General features: G+C 38.9%; 1 protein-coding gene and 1 long non-coding RNA gene across 4 annotated transcripts in view; one reads left to right on the top strand and one right to left on the bottom strand.

The window, feature by feature from the left end:
• Positions 1–13,035, bottom strand: part of LOC143668084 (sodium/hydrogen exchanger 9B1-like) — a 91,448-nt gene extending 78,413 nt beyond the window's left edge. For 2 of the 3 annotated variants that reach the window (XM_077142665.1, XM_077142668.1), the window contains exon 1: positions 12,905–13,035. The gene's annotated coding sequence lies outside the window, so the exon portion shown is untranslated. Of the gene's footprint in view, positions 1–237; positions 324–12,904 lie in introns of all 3 variants that reach the window. The other variant, XM_077142667.1, reaches the window with a different exon arrangement.
• A 78-nt stretch (positions 13,036–13,113) lies between these two features.
• The window catches only part of LOC143668083 (uncharacterized), a 32,725-nt gene continuing 30,246 nt past the window's right edge, over positions 13,114–15,592 (top strand). Inside the window, exon 1 of the long non-coding RNA XR_013168284.1 lies at positions 13,114–13,447. This is a non-coding gene — a long non-coding RNA (uncharacterized LOC143668083). The remainder of the gene's footprint in view (positions 13,448–15,592) is intronic.

Below are 15,592 nucleotides of genomic sequence, written 5' to 3'. Positions count from 1 at the left end.
TTTGTCTTTTCCTCTGAACATCTCTTTCTCTCTTATGTGACCAATATTAATTAGGTATTTTTAAACGCTATTTCCTTCATATAATAATAGTTTTTAATGTAAAATATTGATAATTTAAATACATGAATTTTACCTTTCTCTTAATAACTTTTTTAGGAATCAATCCCAATAGAAAAATGTTTTGCCAACAGTACTGTGCACTTGTTTGAAATAAATTTGATATATACAAAAGCCTACCTGTACAATTCAGAAGTAACTGTGGTAATCCAGGTGTCTAAGTGTTACAGTGATTGCTTTCTGTAAGGAGTCGTCTCATTATATGTCTGGATAATGGAAAGATTTAGGGCTTTGTAATCAGAAATATACTAGTTATATGATCTTAGGTAAATTACAACCTCTCTTTGTCTTTTAATGAGATGAGTATTATCTACTTTTCCTGCTTTGTACTGGCAATTAGGGAAAGCAGAATTAAATTTGAAAACATACAGCAAAATATGAATTTACTGGATAGTTTATTGAACATCATGGCATGACAATTGTTTATTAAAATAAAACTTCACACTGGTTAACTTTTATTCTTTCTGACCACTTTTTTTGTATGATGTATGGTAGGGTTACATTTCATTATTTTTCCATGTAAGTATCCATTATTGCAGCCCCATTTGTTGAATTTTTTGTTTGTTGGTTGGTTTTTTGTTTGTTTTGCTTGCTTGCTTGTGTTTTGCGGAAGTGCACAGACCAGGAATCGAACCCAGGTCTCCTGCATGGCAGGAGAGAATTCTACCACTGAACTACCCTTGCATCTCCCTGATCACTCATTTTTAAAAAATATTATGTTCTATTTATTTCACTAGTTGCATAAAATTCTTTTTGGAATGAGGCAGCACACATACACACACACACCCACACTGCTATTGTGGGATTGTGATGTTTTTACAGCTCATAGCAAAAGTTATGTAATTCAATTGAGAATTTTTATTAGTAGAAGAGCAATGTTTATACTGCCAAGATTTGACTTTAAAGTAGTGGAAAATGTTTTATTTTATTTTATTTTTTTGTGTGTGTGTGTGTGTGTTTGCACGGGCAGACACTAGCAATCGAACCCGGGTCCCTCGTATGGCAAGCAAGAATTCTGCCACTGAGCCACCGTCGCACTGCCTAGGAGTGGAAAATGTTCATGGATTTTGAGATTCAGTTTTATTAGAACATCCATCTGAGAGTACACATCAATGATGGGCAGCGTGAGGTATTGTAAAAAGAGTTGGACAGTCTAAGTACTCAGCTTTGAATTTGCTATATAATATTGAAGAAATCATTTGTCACTTTACCTCTCTGCACCTCAATCCCAAACTTATAAAATAAGGCAGGGAGGAAGGATCCTAAATTATTTAATAAGGCCTTTATAAAGTTTAACTTTAAGATTCTATTCCTTTATGAATCTACTAAGAAGCAAGGTGAGAGGAGAGCAGTACATGCTGCTTGGGAACTTCACTTCTTACATAAATATCATGTACATATATATGCATATTATTTAAATACAATCAACTTCTTGTCTTTCCCTTAGTGTGCGTTCATGTAAGGTGCTTTGGTTTTATCCTGCTGAAGCAATGTTGTGGAACAGTGACATCTAGTAACTACATCACAGATGAACAAACATTTATGGTCAATTCTTAGTCCTTTAAACGTGGATGAGTAACTTGGTAGCTTAGCTAATATTCAAAAGTCACCCCTCATTCCGCCCTGCCTCCCCCACCCCTGATATTTAAGAAATATCAATTAAATTTGGCAGTAACATTAACAATTGGATATATAATAACTGACATTTCCTTCAAAAAATCATAATGCATACAGAGTAAAGTATAAACCAAGTAGGACTGCAACTTATTTTCCTCCATTGAGAGTGGTAAAATTGGGATTTGAACTCAGCTATGTCCCAATCTGTAGTCTCTGGCCTTTATAATTATGTTTTATTGCATTGCTGACACACAATAGGCATTTAACACACATTTATTAAATTAATATCAGATAAAGCTTATGCACTGCTGTCTGTGTTATTGTGAATATGTATTGATTTAGAATCTACGGAACTGTCTTTCCAGACAAAGAACTCTAAAATCCAATAAAAAAATCTTCAAATAAAAATGACTATGTATAAATCCTTCTGAACAAATGAATTCGAAAGCTATATCCACAAAAAGAATACTTAATAAAAAGCATTCAAACTCGTTTGATTTTTTAAAAAGATAATGACTAGTTGGCATTATTATGTTAACCAAAACCATACAAGACTGGACTAAACTAGTACAGTTCAAACTGAGCTTGCAACTATAAAAATTCCTATAGCATTTAGGACTTATTCTCACTAATCAGATATCATCATGCATTTTTATTCTTTTCAGGTCTTGTTCCCACAACAAAATGGAAAGGTATTCCGTGGTTCAGAGCATGTTTTATATTCTTTCTCTTAGCACCAAACACAGTTGTTTTTCTCACCTTTAATAAAGTTGCCAACTACTTACTCAGCATCCAAGGTTTTCCACTTCATGGCATCAAACTATCTTGTCAGCTTTTTCATTAGTTCTTTCTCTTTACTTTACATTCAGTCGAATTAAACTACTAATTGTTTCCTACGTTTTTATTTTTTATTTTCTTGGAATATTTTTGCACAGCAATTCAACTTGTAAATGCTACACCCCAAGTAAAACCTTTTGTAAGGTACACACAAAACTTGGATGTTGTCTTCCCCTCTTGAATTCTCACAGCATTTTGTCCATTGCTATACCTTCCTTCTACCTCTCCCATTGTTTTTCTAGGCTTTCTTTACAGACTTCTTTTCTTCTATGCATCCATTAAATGTTGGGGTTTCTCAACATAGGGTTCTGTCCTACGCCCTCTTCTCTTGTCCTTCTAAATACATATCTTAAGAAATGTGTTCAACTCCTGTGGCTCCAATTATTACTGATATGCTGATGAGTCTGGCCTAGAGAAGCTCTTTTGAGATTCTAATAAGTATATTATTTAACTTATTGGATATCTGCACTTGATTGTCTCACGAGCATCTTAAGTCTAGGTAACCACAACTTAACTCAAGCCCTCCTACCAAATCTATTCCTTCTTCAGATAGCTTCCTACTTCAGAGAATGAGGCCACCAACTACCTACGTTGCTCAACTTAGAAACTGAAGAGTTATTCTTTCTTCTTCCTTTTCCTTCCTTATCCACAGTCAGTGGATTATTAAATCATGTTAATACAAACTTCTAAATATTTAAACATTTTGTCTATTTATCTCCACAAAAATTGCCACCACTCTAGTCCAGGCCATAAACATCTTTTCCCTAAAACTGCAATGGCCTTCTAACAGATCTTTCTATCTCCCAAATTGTTTCTTCCCAATGTAATTTCCACAATGTAGAGTAATCTTCTAAAATATAAACTTGAATTTGGCAACTTCTTCAATGGCTTCTCATATAAGATAAAATCCAAACTCCTTAAATACAGCTTACAAAGTCCACGGAATGTGACCTTAACTTCATCTATTCTACCTCCTCTCTTCACCTGATACTCTGAACTTTGGGCATACTGAATTTTGGCTATTTGAATTTGCCATGTTCTCTCACATTTCTGAAACTTTGTGCATTCTGTAAACTGCATCCCAAACCCAACACCTCTGTTTTTCTTAAAATATGATTTATTTAAGGAATTGGTCCATGCTTTAGTAGGAACTGGTAAGTCCAAAATCTCAGGACAGGCTGGAAGGCTGGAAACTCGGGGAAGAACTGATGTTTCAGTCCTGAGCCTGAAATCTGTAAGGTAGGAATTTATGTTGTGGTATTGATGCTTCTCCAGGAAATCTCATTTATTTTTATTCCTAAGACCTTCAATTGATTTATTATCCCTTCCACCATTATCAAGGATAATCTTCTTTAAAATCAATTGATTGTAGATGTTAGCCTCATCTACAAAATACCTTCAGAGCAGCATTTAGATTAGTGTTTGATTAACTAACTGAGTACTATGGCCTTACAAGTAGACATATAAAATTAACCATCATGGTCTACCCTTTGTCAACTTGGCACCCATACATATCTTCTTAAATCATACTTAATCTCCAAATAGAGACAATTTCAACATCATACTTCTACCTAACATGATTCAACTATCCCGTGTACAACCAAAAATGCACCAACCCTTTCCCCAGAGGAGGATAACTACTTGATATCTTGTAACTTAAATACTATTACGCAAAGTTAACATACTTAAATAGTGTTTTAGTCTTCTAGCTGCTAAAACAATTACTATACAATGGGTTGGCTTAACAATGGAAATTTATGGGCTCACAGTTTTGAGGCTAAAAGTCCAAAGTCAAGGCATCTGCAAGGTGATGATTTCTCTCCATAGACTATGGTGTTCTGGGTCATCCTGCCAATGATCCTTGTTCCTTGGAGCTCCTCTGCTGAGTTCACTCTTTGGTAAGCATTCACATGGGACACATTTCTTTTTATCCCATTCAGAGAGATCTATCTACGTACATCTTCCTCAGACCTCCTTATCACCAATTTTCCAATCATGTTTCTTCCAAGTCATGTGGTCACAGACCATGATTCGATATGTACTTGCACCTCTGATCATGTCTCTTTGCAAGCACTGCTGGAAGCTTTGTCCAATAGACCTTCATCACTGTCCTTCATCACTGTCTTTCAGGGACATTCTATAAAAGGGGTTATACTGCTGCAACCATCCACTTTCATGTAGTGCATGCATATTGTTTAATTTTCATGAGGGCCATTAACGAGGTCTTGGCTAGAGAAGGTAATGTAGCAGAAAATTGGGCCATGGGCATTTGAGTCATTTTCTCATGCAACTTACTTGTACCTTCAGAGCCTGCTTGAGCCCAATCTCAAATATACCACTTCCATTTGATGAGGAGAGCTGCTGAGCACACTCAACTTTATGGCTTTGTGGGCCATTCAACATCCAGCTCATGATGGGCAGCTTGGGTCACATGGTAACTTGTGGTCCATGGTTATGCATTCAACTAAGGCCCAGCAGCAAGCCAAAAGGTGTTTCACAAAAGGAGAGTAATTACCTGCAGGAAATTTTAGGACTTTGCCCCCTGTAGGGGCCTGCCAAACAGCATCTTGATGTACCACTGACAGTTCAAGTGCCATTAGGATCTGCTGAATCTGGCACAGGTGACAGAACAGTGTGCATGGCAACATGAACCTGTCACAGAGTCTGAGTTCCACTCAAAAACTAGCAGCTTTTCAATTCATCCAGTAAATGGGCTGGAATAGTACATACAAATTGGGAATATATTGTTTCCAAAATCTAAAGAGGTTCACTGGGTATTTCCTCTCTCTCTTGAGGAGGATTATCTCAACAAGTCTCACACCACACCTAGAAAATTCCCTGAGGTAGAAGACCCCCGAATTTTGTCAGATTTATTGCTCACCTTCTGATATACAAATATCTTACCAATAAGTCTACAGTAGTTGCTATTTCTTGCCCACTAGGTTCAATCAGCAAAACGCCATCAATGTAGTGGACCAGTGGGATGTTTTGTGTCAGGGAAAGGCAATCAAGGTCTATATGGACTAAATTATGACTAAAGACTGGAGAGTTGAAATACCCCCAAGATAGACAGTGAAGGTGTATTACTGGCCTTACTAGCTGAAAGAAAACAGCTTCTGATAGTCTTTCTAACAGGTATAGAGAAAAAATTCACTTGCAAGAATAATAGCTGCATCCCAGGTACCAGGGGATGTATCGATTTGTTCAAACAATGATACCACATCTGGTACAGCAGCTGCAATTGGAATTACCAACTAGTTAAGTTTATGATAATTCTCTGTCATTCTCAAGATCCATTTGTTTTCTGCACAGGCCAAATAGGCAAGTTAAATGGGGATATGGAGGGAATCACCACCCATACATTCTTCTAGTCCTATATAGTCGCGCTAATCTCTTCAATCTCTCCAGGAATGTGATATTGCTTTAGTTTACTACTTTCCTAACTAAAGGCTATTCTAGTGATGTCCATTTGGCCTTTCCTGCTATAACAGTCCTCACTTTACTGGTCAAGGAACCAATGTGGGGATTCTGCCAGTTGCATTGTCTAATCCAATTATGCCTCCCCCGCGCCTCCCCCTCCAGAACTGGGGAAATAATCACAAAATGGGACTACTGCAACCTCTGTAAGATGAACCTGAGCTAAAACTCGATTGATCATATGACATCCATAGGACCCTACTTTAACTGGTGGATCATAGTGGCATTTCAGGTATCTTGGAATTAGTGTGAGATCAAAACCAGTGTCCACAAATTCCCCAAAAGTCTGGTTGTTTCTTTTTCCCTACTGCGCAATCACTCTGGTAAAGGGCCATAGGTCCCCTAGGAGAAGGCTGGGAGAAAGATTAGCAGTATATATTCTTGGTTGTTAGCAGGGTCCTTTCCTCAAGGGGAAACAGCCTCCTCTTCATTTAAAGGAGACTGGGTAGTGAACTGGATCAAATCTGGGAATCGATTGAGGGGCTATACCTCTGTCTTGGTAATTCAAGTTGAATTTCTGTTTACTTGACCCACAACTCCTCTACTCCTAAAGATGAAGTAAGAATTTAGTGGACTGCCCATCTATTTATTTTACAGGGGCACCAATACCAACTAGCCAATGCCACAGGTCTCTGCAAAAGAGACTTTCTGATTCTGATGACTGCTTTGACCCTGCTGTTCATTTGGTAACCACATCTACCTTGCATTTGGTGATTAAGTGCTGTCAGTTGGCCCCTGTCTCTTTGGAATCCAATTATCCCCACTGTATGTAAGGCTCTCAATTCAGTCACAGAACTTCCCACTGTAATTTATGTCCTACATAGAAGAGCAACTATAGAACTGTTGAGGGATGCTGCTTCCTCTCGCAAATTTATTTTTCTTAGTTGTAATAAAAGGTATGTCCTCTGGGTCTTTCCAAGGTGGGTGAGCAGGTCTTACATGATAAATCCACTTTAAAATTTCAATTTCCCTAAGCCTTTGGAAGTCTTCTTCTACAGTGTACCACAACAGTTCTGGCATTTCAACTTCATTTAGTATAGGCCACCTTTTGGTCCATGTTTTAGTCAACAGAACAAACAAGCTGCTAGAGCCCTTTTTATTCCCTTGAACTACTAATTGAAAACAGAATTTCTGCTTAATGGGCCCGTATCAATAAATTCAGCCTGATTCAACTTTATTTTCCTTCCAGGATCATTCCACACCATTACTATCCATTCTATGAAACATATTGCTCAAATTTCTGTCTATGTCAATTGGAAAAATCATGTAGCTCTTTTGAGGTTTAGCACACCTCTTCATAGGTCACACTTTATACTTCATCCTTCAGGACCTGTTGGCACTTGAGTCTAGTTACAGTCTTTAGAAGCAAAAAGAGGTTGTATGGGTGGATCCCGAGGAGAACTAGCAAGGCACCTGCCTTACAGGAAGCCAAATCAGGTTATTCAGGCAAAGCAGGGGCAGAGGGCCACTTCTATCTACTTCTATCTATTCAGTAGAATTTAGGGGTTCACTGTCCTCGCTTCATCAGGTTCTGTCTATATGTCTCCATGCAGATTTTTCAGGATCACATTTCTTTCTAATCCATGTCCTCACTTTAACAACAGATATTCTACAAGGATTCAATTTACATTGTAATTCAGCCACTTTCATGATAAGACTCTGGATTTGGTCTCAGAAATCTCAGCTTTCCAACTACAGGAGATAGGGGTTTCTTTCAGGAATGACATAGAAACTTTCAGGTTCTTTATGTAGCACTTAAGCTGGGCATTTGAAGCCATGAGCTCATTTTTTCTTTTCCTACTTTCTCCAGTACAGTTAGGAGCAAACAGGCAATTTCATTATACTCATCAGCTTGACAAAATGTTCTAAGGCAACAAGTACATGACCAAACAGAGCCTTTCCTTTTATAAAACATTTTATTAAGAGTATTCAATGGTGACATTTTGCATATCTATATCACCATATCATGCCAAGACGATCAGTGCTCTCTTTACCACTAGAAACAGAGTTCCTAGTCACTTTAAATCTAATCATATTACAGAACCAAGTCCAGAAACCTCAGAACCAATTCACAAAACTCATCCTTAAGATTCTGTTCTTCTAGACCCTTTCTAAGTACCAAAATCTGTACCAGTCAAAGCTCTTCCGAGAAAACAGAGCCAGTAGGATACATACATATATTTGTAAAACTTATTTTAAGGGGTTGGCTCAACATGATTGCGGAACTGGAAGTCTGAAATCCGTAGGGTAGGCTGACAGGCTGGAAACTTGGAGATAAGTTGGTGGTGCGACCTTGAGTCTGAAATCCATGAGACAGGTTGGGCTGGAAACTCAGGCAGGAATTTATGCTGCAGTCTTGAAGCAGAGTTCATATTTTTTCTCTAGGAAACCTCAGATTTTGCTCTTATGGCCTTCAATTTAAGACTCTCCTCAATTATCAAGGACAGTCTCCTTTTTTTAAAAGTCAACTGATTGTTGTATGGTAGCCCATGACAAACTCTGGGATCTGTCCTATAACTACTTGTTGAAGAGTGCTTTGAAAATTATTGCTTTTTTATTTCTTTACTTTGTATATATGTTATACTATACAATAAAAAAGTTTAAAAAGTCAACCCATTGTAGATATTAATGACATCTACAAAATACCTTCACAGCAGCATCCATATTAGTGTTTGATTAACTAAGTGGGTACTATAGCCTAGTTAAATTGACACGTAGATTCAGCCACCACAGTGTCCAAGAAATGCTTCTCAGTGATTTGTATGCCCCTTTATTTCCCTACTAAGTTAAAACTGTGGTAAACTCATACTCATTTCTGAATTCTCAGAATTACTTAACAGAGTAGATATATTTAATCTCATGAATTGTTGGGTTTTAAATGTATACAAAATATTTTTGCATGTTAAAGCCCTCAAGCCAGTTATTACTATCTACCTAGCAGTTTTTCTTTGACATCACTTTGTATATACTAGAATGCGAAAGGCAAGGAGGCAAATTACTACAGTGAAACATATGTGATTTCAAATCAACGCTGTGGCTAATCATTCTGTCAATTACTAGGTATGTATACTTGGTCAAGACCTTTAACCTCTACAAGTCTCCGCTTCCCTGTTTGAAAAAATGGCAGTTAAAAAAATCAAATGAAAAAAGAAAATGAAAGTATAACAAAATGTGAAGAGCTATTCAAATGCTGTCTATCATTATTATTGTTATTAGAGTCAATACAAATCAGGTCTCCTGTTACTATTCATTTTATAAGCTCAAAAGGCAACAAAATTTCCAAATTTCATCTTTCATCTTTCCCTTAACACTTACGAGATAGGCATTTTTTCCTACATCAATAAACACATATTGATGGAACTGGTTAAGAACTAAAAAAGTAAAACAAGCCAAAAAAAAAAAAGTAAATGAAAAAACGCAGGGACAAAGGAAACAGAATCATAAGCCTGTGAAAATCCACAATTGGGGTGCATGGACTAAAATAAACCAAAGCACACCAAAAAAAAAAATAATAATAATAACAACAGAAAAACCCCAAATAATCAAGCTGCAATTTTTTTTTCATGTTGGCTAGAAGAGTATGAGACTCAAAAGGGTAATGCTATGAATCAATGTGCTAAGTAAAACTGTAAGTGACTGAGCTGCAAGTATGGGTTCAAGGGTTAGTTTAGCTGCAAACTTAACCACTCATACCCAGGTAGTTAACCCAGCCAACATTGTGGTCTTTCAGACCAGATCTCTTTGGCTTCTCTGATCTCTCTTCCAACCTACCACTGCACCCACTTACAATATCGCAAATCTCAAACGGCCACACAACACTGCCCTCTTGTGCTATTGCACTTCTCTGATATGTTTGCCTTCCATGCCCTAAAATGACTCTTTTAAACCTTCTCTTCTGTGCTTAAACCTCCTACTGTACATTCCTTCTTCTCACCCTTTATTGATTTTGCCTCATAACTTACACTTCGTTTAGAAAAAGAAAATCAGTATCATACAAACACCTCCTTACCTTTCCACCACCGGATCTACTCATACAACTGCATCTCTAGGCATACTTGCTGATTTTCTCCCTATTACTAAGAATTATATGCCCATTCTCCCACCCAAGGCCAACACTCTCCTTATCCCTTACCCCCAAACTTTCGTATTTGACAGATGGTACAAACTATCCACTTAAGTTCAGGCAAAAACCTAGGAGCTAGGGATGACTCCTCTTTTTTTCCCTCACTTCACATTCCAAATATAACTAAGTCTCTGGGTTTCCAAAGCATATCTCACATCCATCCACTTGTCTACTACTTTAGCCCAAGCTATCATCATTCCTTCTTAGACTTCCACAATTGCCTTCTAACTGCTACTAATCTTGTTTCTGAATCCTTATGATTTATTTACAACATAACAGGCAGACCAAAGCTTTTAACAATACAAATCAGATCAATTTTCTGCCTTCCAAAATGAACTACTTGTTTCTCATCATACTTTAAATAAATTCCAAACTTACAATCATGGCCTATTCAATGATTTGCCTCCTACCTATCTTTCCAAGTTTATCTTTGACCACTTTTCTACATTTCAGCTACACTCATCTTTAGGACGTTTCTTGAAAAAGCCACGCTCTTTTACCTACAATGCCCTGATACCAAATGTTATGATACAAATGTGAGAGAGACTAAGTGGCTTTCCTACAGACAACTATTCACCAAATATTCTTAGAGAATCCTTTTGCAACTGTAGTTTCATTTACCTGCAATGCTCTGATACCAAATGTTTTCGTTTACTAAAACTGATGAATGCACTATTCCAGAAATGGACTGTTTTTACAGTGAGGAATTATTAACTTACAAGTTTATGGTTCTGGGGCCATGAAAATGTCCCAGTCAAGGTAACAGCAGGTATGCTTTTTCCCAGCCAGCCTCAGCTCTGTTACATGGCAAAGCACATGGTGACATCTGCTGGTCTCTCCCTTCTTTCCCAGGTTTCATTGCCTCAGTGACTACCTCTCTGTTTTCTGTGTGTCCTCTCTCAGCTCCTTTGGGTTTTCTCTCTGAGCTTCCCTGGGGATTTTTCTGTGTGCTTCTCTTTGTCTTTTATCCTCTTATAAAGGACTCCAGTAAGAAGATTAAGACCCACTATGAGTGAAGTGAGTCACATCTCCACTTAAGATCCTGCTCACTACAAGATCTTACTTACAATGGGTCCACCCCCACAGGAATGGCTTTAAGAACATGATGCTTTCTGGGGTACATGCAGTTTCATCCCATCACACCAAATATCTTCATGGTTGTCTTTATACCACTGAGGTCTCAGGACAAACATCAGCTCTTCAGGGATGCCTTCTCTAACCAATCAGTCTAGAGTAACCTCTCTCTCTGGTCTCTTCCACCTCACAATTTTGGTTGTTGGTGGCACTTATTGTACAAAATTTCCTTATTCATATATTATTTATTTTCTATCTACCCACACTAGAATCAAAGCTCCATGAAAACAGGGATCCTATCTGTCTTTCTTACCCTCATATTCACAGTACCTAAAAAAATTCCTGCAAATAGAAGATTCTCTAAAATATTTGATGAATGTCTGTCCCAGAAAAAGTCACGCAACTTCCCTATTTAATTCACATTTGCTGGTTTCTTCTGCTAGATAAATATCTGTGTCCAGGGGATACAAAGATGAAGAAGGCAAGTTTCCTTGAGAATCTCATCCATTTATCCCTTCAACAAATATTTACTGAATGTCTAATACACTATGTTTCAGATACTGTTCAATCTCAGTGTGTGGTTTCCACTCTCATTAAAAGGAGGTTTTGTTAACCAACGTTATCTCAAAGAAGTGTATAATTAAACAGGATGAATATGAAAATCATGCACAAGATGAGAAGTGCTATACAGATGTTATTTTTTAATACTCCCATTACAACACCTGCCTCCTTCCTTTTGTCTGGCAATGTGAAGGAGTTTATGCAAGAGCCAACTGATAAAACTAGTGTTATTCTTCCTATTCACAGAAAACAGTAAATATGAATGCCCTTTTCATAGTCTGAGTGACTAAAACGTTTGGGACATGAGTTTCTTAGGTATGATAATAATAATAACTTCAATATTATTTAAATAATAATAATAACAAATTTTAATTTTCCATATTTCTGTTAGGCAAATTACAACTCTATTTACCCTTATGGAAAATCAGGGGGTGGGGTGTGACTTCCCTCTGTGCAACCCAAGCTAATTGCCCCTCCCCAGCGGTCCATCTGATATTTCACAGGCTCTAGAATAGGGGGTTGTCACGGACCTCGTATAGGCCTGCAGAGCTCGCAGCTCTTGTAAGGACTCCTGAATAATGCGCCTGACACTCCGTACCAGCAACAACTGTCCTTAATCCTTCAGAAACGTTGATCTAAAGTGCTTGACCACTGCGACAAGACCAGTAGGAACTGGAGGGATGGAGGGATCAACAACCAATACCGGGACCCATGCCCAGTCACAGGGGCGTGTGACGTTTCCTTTACAGGGAGCCCCACCGTTTGTACAACAGTCTACACTTAACAAAATTAATTTTGCGTGGCAGACCTTTTCTTTCTTCTTTGCAAGTACTTGCAAAATGAGAAAGAGCAACAAAGGAGGAAGGGAGAGAATAAGAAAAGAGATGAAATAGATGAGGGAGTAAAGACAAGGGTCAGGGAGAGGAGAGAAAAGATCTGCGACTGTTTCGTCAGCGCCTGCTACAAGGAGACGACGCCTGTCCCTTGAAGTGAGGAAGACAAACGCTCCTGAGGATACCAGCAGGGAAATGATCGCGGGAGACTACAGACGGGTGCCCAAGGACCTAGGAAGTGGAGAGCTAGAGAAATGGACCGTACCTACAGTTCCTTTAGCATCCCCCGCGGCCCTGGGAGCGGCCCTGATGCCCAGCAACCGCCGCGTAGGCCACGCCCAGCTCCGGCGATAGGGGGCAGCAGCCCGGGCCAGAGCTCGCGGCTGCGGGGACCCGGCTGCGTTGTGGGCGGGGCCGCTGGCGGTGGGCGGGGCCGCTGGTGGCGACGCATTCACTTGACGTTGTGACCGCCCAGGCCTGCGGACGCAAGGGGAGTTTGGGCGCTCGCGGACTGAGTGCGGAGTTTTCAATCTGTTCGATCCTTTTCTTTCGGGTCTTTTCTGAATATTGACCTGTCGTGTTGTAAAAATCCAGGGACAGAATTGACATCACTGGGCATGTTAGCCAATAAGCCGCACCTCTGGATGCACGGGCCAAAAGCGACTTGTCCTTCCTCGGATCCTGTCTCCCCAAAGTTGGTTTAAATGCGGTGGTAAAGGGCAAAATCTCTGGGCCCAGGAGGGTCCGCGTTCAGAGTTCAGCACCGGACTTGCTAGTTACGGGACCGTGGGCAAAAGCTTAAATCTCTGTGAGCTTCAGGTTTTTTTGTTTGTTTTCCAGCTGTAAAGGAGTGAGCATGGGGTGCAGTGAGGATAAATGGATTGATACATGGCAAGTATCTGGAATCGTTTGGGGCCTGGCACAATGTAAGCATTTGATAAGTGTTACCTGATAGCAGTAGAAAAGCTTCCCCCACTCTCCTACACACATGGAGTTTCATGTGGAATGCCCACAAAACAAGTAAGCACTAGAGTTCTCTAGGAAAAGGCGGACCCAGAAACTTGGCCTTCTCAGTCCAAAGATGGTGCATAAAGTTCTTTTAAGGGATTGAAAGTTGTATTCTTCTTTGTTTTAGGAGAATAGACGGGGTCTTGAGCGATTATAGGGTTAAGGAATGCTTTGTTTTCTAGATAAGGAAGGGAAAAGAAGCAGGTCCACAAAGTACTTAACACATTGCCTGACAAAGGTAGTAGGTTGGTTATATTTTGAGTGAGTGGATGAATGAATTTTAAAACGTAAGCTTCACAAAGGCAGGGCTTTGTCTGTTTTATTCATTGTGAAATGAGTATTCAGATACACTGGATAAACAAGTGATTTTTTTGGAAAGCTTAGCATTCATTATATGTAACAAAAATGCTTCAAGCTAATTATCACCATAGAAGTCAAATACAGTGTATTTATATCTTTCACCCAACTAATTCAGTAGATGATACAGCTTTCTGAAAATAAGATCCCCCAGATTTGCAAGAGTAAAATTAATATAAAATGAGTGTTTGAGTAACTTGAACTTTTATCATTGTACTTTTCTGTGTTCTAAATTCTGTGCGAGTAAATGTAAATTTTTTTATCAGAAAAAATAATCAATGCTATTTTTAAAGAATGAAAGGGATGATATCATTTGTAAATGTATGGCTGAAGAAATTTTGTGGAACCCAAGTTCAGTAAAGATCATTTGAGGTTAATACCTGTGAGAAAAAACTGCAACGTGATAATTACTCAAATGGCTGAAGCCTATCAATCTGTCTGAAACAATAGTTCACAGAAAGTGTACGGACCTTAGAAAAAACACACTGGAAAACAGGAATTGACAGTGTTTGTTTAGCACCGTCCTTGGAAGTGCGTACCCCACAGTGAACTGTTGAGTGGCAGGTAATTTTCTGATACTGAGAGAAACTGATTGAGTCAGAAAATGCTTATTAAATGTCCACCATGTTCCATGCCCTGTGGTAAGTGCTAACCATTCAAAGATGACCACAACAAGGCTCCTATTGTAAGGGGCTGATTTTTGTAAACAATCTGAAATTAAGTGCTATAGATTCTGTCAGAAGTATGTATAGGGTACATACACCCTTCTTGCAGGGCCCCAAAGGTTAGAGTCATCGTTTCTATCTGTGTGGTTGGGTGAGATAAATTTGGTTGGAACATGTCAGTATCCTGTATCAAGTTAAGTCTGAGCTAATCAACCAAGTCAAGAGTTGTGACAAACCTGCGCCTTCATGTGATGAGCCCTGCAGCATGGTTAGGCTTCTTTCACCCAACTAATTCAGTAGATGATACAGCTTTCTGAAAATAAGATCCCCCAGATCTCACTCTGATCTCACTATCTCTGCCTTAGACAATGGCAACATAGTCTAGCAGTTAATAAATTCCTACAGAGAGTTTCCAGTAATAGGCACAAATTTCAGAGATCCATGAGGGAATTAAAAAAGCCAGTCTGGACATAGTCATAGGTAGTGTCATTAGACGGTAACTGCATCATGGAGGAATGAATCTAGGATCAGAGCCTGCAAAAGTTGAGGACAAGATCAGCATTCAGTTTATGGTGTCCCACCAAGATGGTTTACAAGAGAAGTAATAATCAGGGCACTCCCTGGGTGAAGACATACTTAGACAGAGCACTGAAATGGAGGACTCTGTGTAGCCACCCAAGGGATGAGGTTGTTTGACATCTATATGGGGGCAAGAGGAAGAACCAATGAAGATTCTTTGTATACTTAACAATTTCAGGGTACACAGGTGGTTCAGTGGTAGAATGCTTGCTTTCCATGCGGGAGACTTGGGTTCAATTCCCAGACCATGCACCCCCAAACAAAATAAAGCAAAAAAAAAAATTCAGTAGGGACTAATCAGTTATAATAATTCACAAAAAGGTAGTAAGAGAGTAGGGAAATAG

This window comes from Tamandua tetradactyla, chromosome 24 (genome assembly GCF_023851605.1).
Source record: "Tamandua tetradactyla isolate mTamTet1 chromosome 24, mTamTet1.pri, whole genome shotgun sequence".
In the NCBI taxonomy this organism is placed as follows: domain Eukaryota; kingdom Metazoa; phylum Chordata; class Mammalia; order Pilosa; family Myrmecophagidae; genus Tamandua; species Tamandua tetradactyla.
This window is presented reverse-complemented; position numbering and strand designations above follow the sequence as displayed.